At 32.4% G+C, this 6,000-nt stretch overlaps 1 long non-coding RNA gene across 1 annotated transcript in view; it reads left to right on the top strand.

The window, feature by feature from the left end:
* Positions 1–2,574: 2,574 nt before the first annotated feature.
* LOC111738482 overlaps positions 2,575–6,000 on the top strand; it is a 35,660-nt gene continuing 32,234 nt past the window's right edge. The window contains exon 1 of the long non-coding RNA XR_002779857.1: positions 2,575–2,678. This is a non-coding gene — a long non-coding RNA (uncharacterized LOC111738482). The remainder of the gene's footprint in view (positions 2,679–6,000) is intronic.

Raw genomic sequence — 6,000 nt, 5'->3', positions numbered from 1 at the left:
AAGCAACTTAGAGTTGCTTTTTTTTCTCTAATGATAGTTCTGCAACATTATCTCAGCTGTTAGACTGTGGTGCACAAGTGAAATAGTAAAATTGTCAAGTTATAAGAACCTCTACAAAAAAGTAAACGACAATAAGACATTTTTGATTTATTATTTTTAACTAATGTTTATATCAATAATCATCTGGTACTCTTGACCAGACCTCAGCGTCCTGTGCAATACATTTTAGAAATATTCCATGAGAACAAGAAAATATATTGAATTGTCTTGGGTTAAAGGACAGTGCACATATTGTTATAGGGAGGTGGGAGGTGAACGAAGCCCCTGATGTTAAATATAATAAGTTTTATGATTGAACTTCTTAAAAACCAATGGAGCATTCTTAATCCAGGCTCAGCTCCATTGCTTTCAATGAAGAATTCTTAATATAAATACACTGGATCAATCTGGATTCAATCGAAAGTAATACCGTAATATGCAGAATATTTCTTTCAAATCTTTGCTGCCAATGAGTCAGTTTATGATATAATGCACTATTGATTTCAATAAAAAAGTTATTAAGTGCATAGTGAGTATATAGAAGTATAGTTTAAAAATATTAATGTAACCAAGCAGCAAAGCAATGCTAACATTTAAAATTATTGAAGATATATGTTAGGAATTAGCTCAAAATATATTTTACTGAAGCATATGACTCTTTTGCCAAAAGGCAAGTATGAAGCTGTTTTATTGCAAGAAGAATGAAATCTAAGATTGGCATGAAAACAATAGATTCATGGCAAATCCTTTTGAAATTCACAAATCCATATTGATGTCTATCATAGCTCCACATTGTGCTAACACACTAGGAAGACGATTTTAAAAGGTAGTGATGGGATGTAACAGAATATATTATGAATTTTTCAAATAACTGCTCCTAGAGGATTTTATCAGTATCAGAAAGGAAGTGGCACACAGGTATGATCTTGAAATTGTGACTACTTTACTCTACCCATTTGTTATTTTGAGAATTTCAAATTTCCTGGCCTGGATCAGTTTACAAGATATAACAGAAGGTAACATTTTAAAAAGAAAATTAAATTAAGAGACTGACTATCCAAGCAGTCAATCTATAAGTGACCTTGGATTTCCACATGTGACTCCTAACACAACCCTTCCTAATGACATAATCAACCTCTACAACTAAAGTTTCAAAATAAAAACCACTTTTAAACATTATTCTCCTAAACAGGTAATAGGCAAAGTGCAGAGGGTAACTAGGTGACGCTACCAACCCTGAGACAATCAACTGGCAATTACCTAAAATCAGCAGTCGTGGAATCTGAAATTTTGAAAATGAGTGATAAATGAAAGAATGCAGTCTATTAGAAAAGAGTATTTCATCTAAAGTTTAAGCCCTTTAATATGCCTCCCAAGAGATTTCTTATTAAGGATATTGCATAAGAAAACCCTAGTAAGGATAAAAACTGTAGACAGTCTGGAAATGTTTTGCTGATATGAAAGCCAGAAAAAAAAATCTCACAAATTTTTGGGGAAAAAATTTGGACTATCTCTCTGTATGTTACCTTTAAATTTTTTAAGGTGTGAGTAATGTGATTCAGTTCTGATTGATGAGAAAAATGTGAAATGAAAGGCAATCCAAATCAGTTCAAATATTAAGCATGCAATGAATCCTCCAATTTGAATACAAAAAGAGAGGTTTGTATTGTTATGAACATAAGAAATCCTCAGGTTTCCTCCCTCTCAGACAAATGCTAAATGCATAATTAAAGGCTTTAAATATGATGGAATCTAGATTTTTAGCCTGCTTGGGGTATCTTGATTTTGCCATGACTTACAGACATGGGATAAAATCAAACATAGGATGGCCTAGTATAGTCATTAGTAATTGTGATGGATAAGGAAGAATTCAGGGAAATGTTAGGAACTGAGTCAGCCCTTAAAGAGAGTTTAGGATTTGAATTAGAAAAGTAAAAATGTGTAATGAGGGGAGGAACATGTTGACTTATTTTCTGAGACTTTTTTTTTTATTAAGTTTATTGGGGTAACATTGGTTAATTACAATTATATAATTTTCAAGTGTACATTATAATTTAATGTCTATATATTCTGTTGTGTGTTTACCAATCAAAGTCCAGTTTCCTTCAGCTACCATATATTCGATCCCTTTTACCCACTTCACCCTCCCTCTACTCTCTTATATTTGACCCCCTTTAACCATCTACCTACCCCCTCCTCCTCCACTCCCTACACTCTGGTAACCACTAGTCTATAGTCCATGTCCATGAGTCTCTATTTGTTTATCCTGTTCATTTGTTGCTTTTAAGTTTATATCCCACACATCTGTGATATCATGTGATTTTCAACTTTTTCTGAGACTTTTTTTGGCCCCTTGTGAAATGCTTCTGTTTTAGTTAACTAAATTTTAAGTTTGATAAATTTACAGTCACATGTGCGGCTGAAAACAGTGCACTATCACATTTCCAAAATAGTTAATTGGCATTTTTACTTTTTAAATGATTATATTGCATGAAGAAAAAGACTAAAAGCTTCTTTTATATTTCTCTAGGTCCTTCACCAAGACATCTGGTCATTTTAGTGACTAAGCTATTTGAATAGTCTGTTCAACCTAGACTTACCACATTAACTGTACCATCCTCAAATCCATTACATTTAAGGTAAGTCGCTTTTGTAAGTCAGACTCTCATAAATTATTTTCATTATAAACTAATGGTCTGTGAAGATTCAAATTTTTCAAAGAGTTGAATGTATTGTTTTCTGTGTACTATGGTACAGTTAGAAAATTACAAAGTTGTTTTAAAGCTTCAGTCAGTTAGAGGACATCAATTCAGATTCTATCAAAGTATCATTTAAGTCTTCTTCTGGCAGGTCATACTGCGGGCATCAATGCAGAAAAAGCATTATTTCTTTTACAAATATTATGAATGATGAGTATTTCACACTCTGGTCTATTTTTGAGTTTGGGAGGAGGTCAAATTAAATCATATTCATTTGTAATAATTATGATAAACTACCAATTTTATGCTATACTTCATTTGATATAGCCCAGTCACTGTGATAAATGCTTCACACGTGTTAATTTAGCGCTCTTCAGTGAGGAGCGCAGTGCAGTGAGGAAAATGAGAAAATCAAGATAAAGTTCAATAACTGACCCAGAGTAACACAATTGGTTAAGTGAAGATATTGAATTAAAACCTAGACTAGTTAGATGAAAACCTGCATTTTTAATTCCTCCTCCATTAAGTGGATGTAATAAATTCCTCAATGTCACATGGCTAGTGTGTTAGCCACAATGGTTTATTGCAAGTGACAGAACTCAGCTTAAAATAGCTTACTAAAAAAAAATTGTATTGGAAGGATATAAGGATGATCCATGGAACTTTAAGAAGTGCTAAAAGAAATTATAGTTGTTTCAGAGGTCAGGGATCAGAACCAGGATCTGTAATAAAATCAGATCCACTTCTCTTGTCATTTCCCATATTATGGTAGGAGCAGAAATTTTACCCATACTACTTTATGTCTTTGCAAAAATTCTCTGGATAAGTTGCCATTATTTCTTTTGACAGCTGTGATAACTAAGATATAGAAAGTGAATTGATTTGTCCAAGACTGATGGCTGATTGGTTCCAGAGGCAGGAGAATGCTCCGCTCTGATAACCTATTTGTGTTTTATAAAGCCCAATTGTATAATATTCTTATAAGTATTAAAGCCTTTTTTATATTAGATATATAGACAGGCTAATAGAGATATTAATACTTTTTAAAGTGAAACCCCATATGACATTTAAGATTCTCATATGCCTCAGATATTCTTATGAATATCGATCACATGAAAAGAAACCCAGAAACAATACATGGGCAATGAATCTATGTCTTAAAGTATTCAGCACTATAGTAGTAAATGACAGGTTACCTTTACTAATGTGAATTTCATTAATTTTTTGTTAGAGAAATTTATTAAAGGGCTTTTTCCTAACATAATATTTCATAATATAACATTTAGTTTGGAGGTGATACACAATGGGAAAAAGTCTCTTTTGATAAAAATTATTCAGTATTCTTTCCTTAACCTTACCCTTAAGTAGACATGCTAATAAAATAAAGGTGAAGATAATTAATTTCTGTGATACTTAGAATATTTTTTACCTTTTGCTATGTGATTCCTCATAGGTTTCTAAATTAGATGTCTTATCCACAAGATGGTGTCCTAACATTAGCAACCAATAGGTTGAACTTACAAAAAAAAATTGACTTCACAAAAATGTTTTCAGGTTGAAAATGCCAAGTGCCCATGCATAAAAATAATTACTCCTCGGCCTGTGGTTTTGTGCAAAATGTACTTGGGAAAATGTATTGTTCGACTCCATTTGATTAACTCTCTTTGTCATAGATTTGTATTTTTTATGTTAATGCTACACTGGAATATTCAGTTCATTAACTTCTAATTTAGCTAAAACAGAGGAAAACTGTTTTCCTTGCAAATCACAACAAAACTTCAAATGACATAATAGCTGAATTGTGTGTGATGTACATTTTGTTTTATGTCATCAGAGATACACTTAAGAACTTAAGATTTATCATGTTTTTTAAATTACCATAATGGTTTTCTTTTGAAATCAGGGATTGTAACATCTAGTTAATCTTGCACATGACTGCATTTAAAACTTGAATATGGTAGGTTATTCGTTGTTTTCTGACTCGAACACCATGTTTTCTGCTTTCAAAAATGAACACTTATTCCTGGCATCCTGAGAAATCTCTGGCTTTCTTTTCATATCAATTTCTGACTTTTGAACACATGTTGGGACTTTCTTATACCAAATTCTGGAGGAAAAGAGTTTGGATGCACTCTATTGCTTTTGAGAACATCTGAATTTAAAAAAAATGTTTTTAAATTAAGTAGACTAAAAATAACTTCTATGTCCATTTTAACAAAAGAAAGCTACACTTGCTCTACAAATGAAGGTAGTACTTTTGCTTTTTTAAAAAGATTTTTCCATTTTTATTTTATCTCTACTTTTACCAAGTTATGAGTGTTTTTGAGACCTTTTTTATATTTTCTTCCTGAAAAAGAAAGTTCATAAAAAATTTCAGAAGATAAGAAAGAAATATATCAAAGCGAGATATATAGAATCATTTCATAAGTTATTCTTTGCATTAATGGTACAAATGTGAATTTTATAGAATTTTAGAAATAAATATGGCAATATATACTTTGAACCTAGTCCCACTTTGGAAACCTATTACACAGAAATGTAAGTACCAGGCCTTAGGGCATATATACAATAATATTTACTCCAGTGTTCATGGAAGCCAAAATAAAAACAAAACAACACTGTAAATAAATGAATACTCTTTAAAATATGAATTATTAAGTATATCATGACGTATCTACATTATGGAATATTATTCAGCTGCTAAAAGAATGAACTGAAGCTATGGAGCTATACAAATCGCATAGAGGAATGCATACTAAGTATTATAGAATGGGAAAATTAAGGATTTAATTTAATTAACTTAATAAGAACCCTTAAAAAAACAACAAAAAAATAGTATATATTTATAATACATATGCACTTGTATATGCCTGTATGTTTGCATATGATTAAATAGTCATGGAATAATTAATATTGGTTTATGAACATGAGATCCTTCTTGAGGGCTCTCAAGTCAGGTTCCCTGGAAAGCAGACCATGAGATAGAGATTGGCATGAAGAAAGTTTATGGGGGAGTGCACCCAAGGTCAACCTTTAAAGGGAAATGAAGGATAGATTACGCTGAGGGAGGGGCTGGACTATGATGCAGTCACAATGGTGGCTCAGCTGATGCCTTGGAAACTCCTGGAGCTGGGATGTTCCTGTAAAGTCATTCCGAACTGGAGCAGAGGGGCCTTTTTGCCTTTCCCTTGCTATATCTCCCCTCTCCGCACCCCCCACCCAACACACACACACAAAAACCCTCTACATTGACTAGTCATTG

Source organism: Pteropus vampyrus, unplaced genomic scaffold (assembly GCF_000151845.1).
Source record: "Pteropus vampyrus isolate Shadow unplaced genomic scaffold, Pvam_2.0 Scaffold39, whole genome shotgun sequence".
Lineage (NCBI taxonomy): Eukaryota > Metazoa > Chordata > Mammalia > Chiroptera > Pteropodidae > Pteropus > Pteropus vampyrus.
Note: the sequence above shows the minus strand (reverse complement) of the source record. Positions and strands in the feature narration are given on the sequence as shown.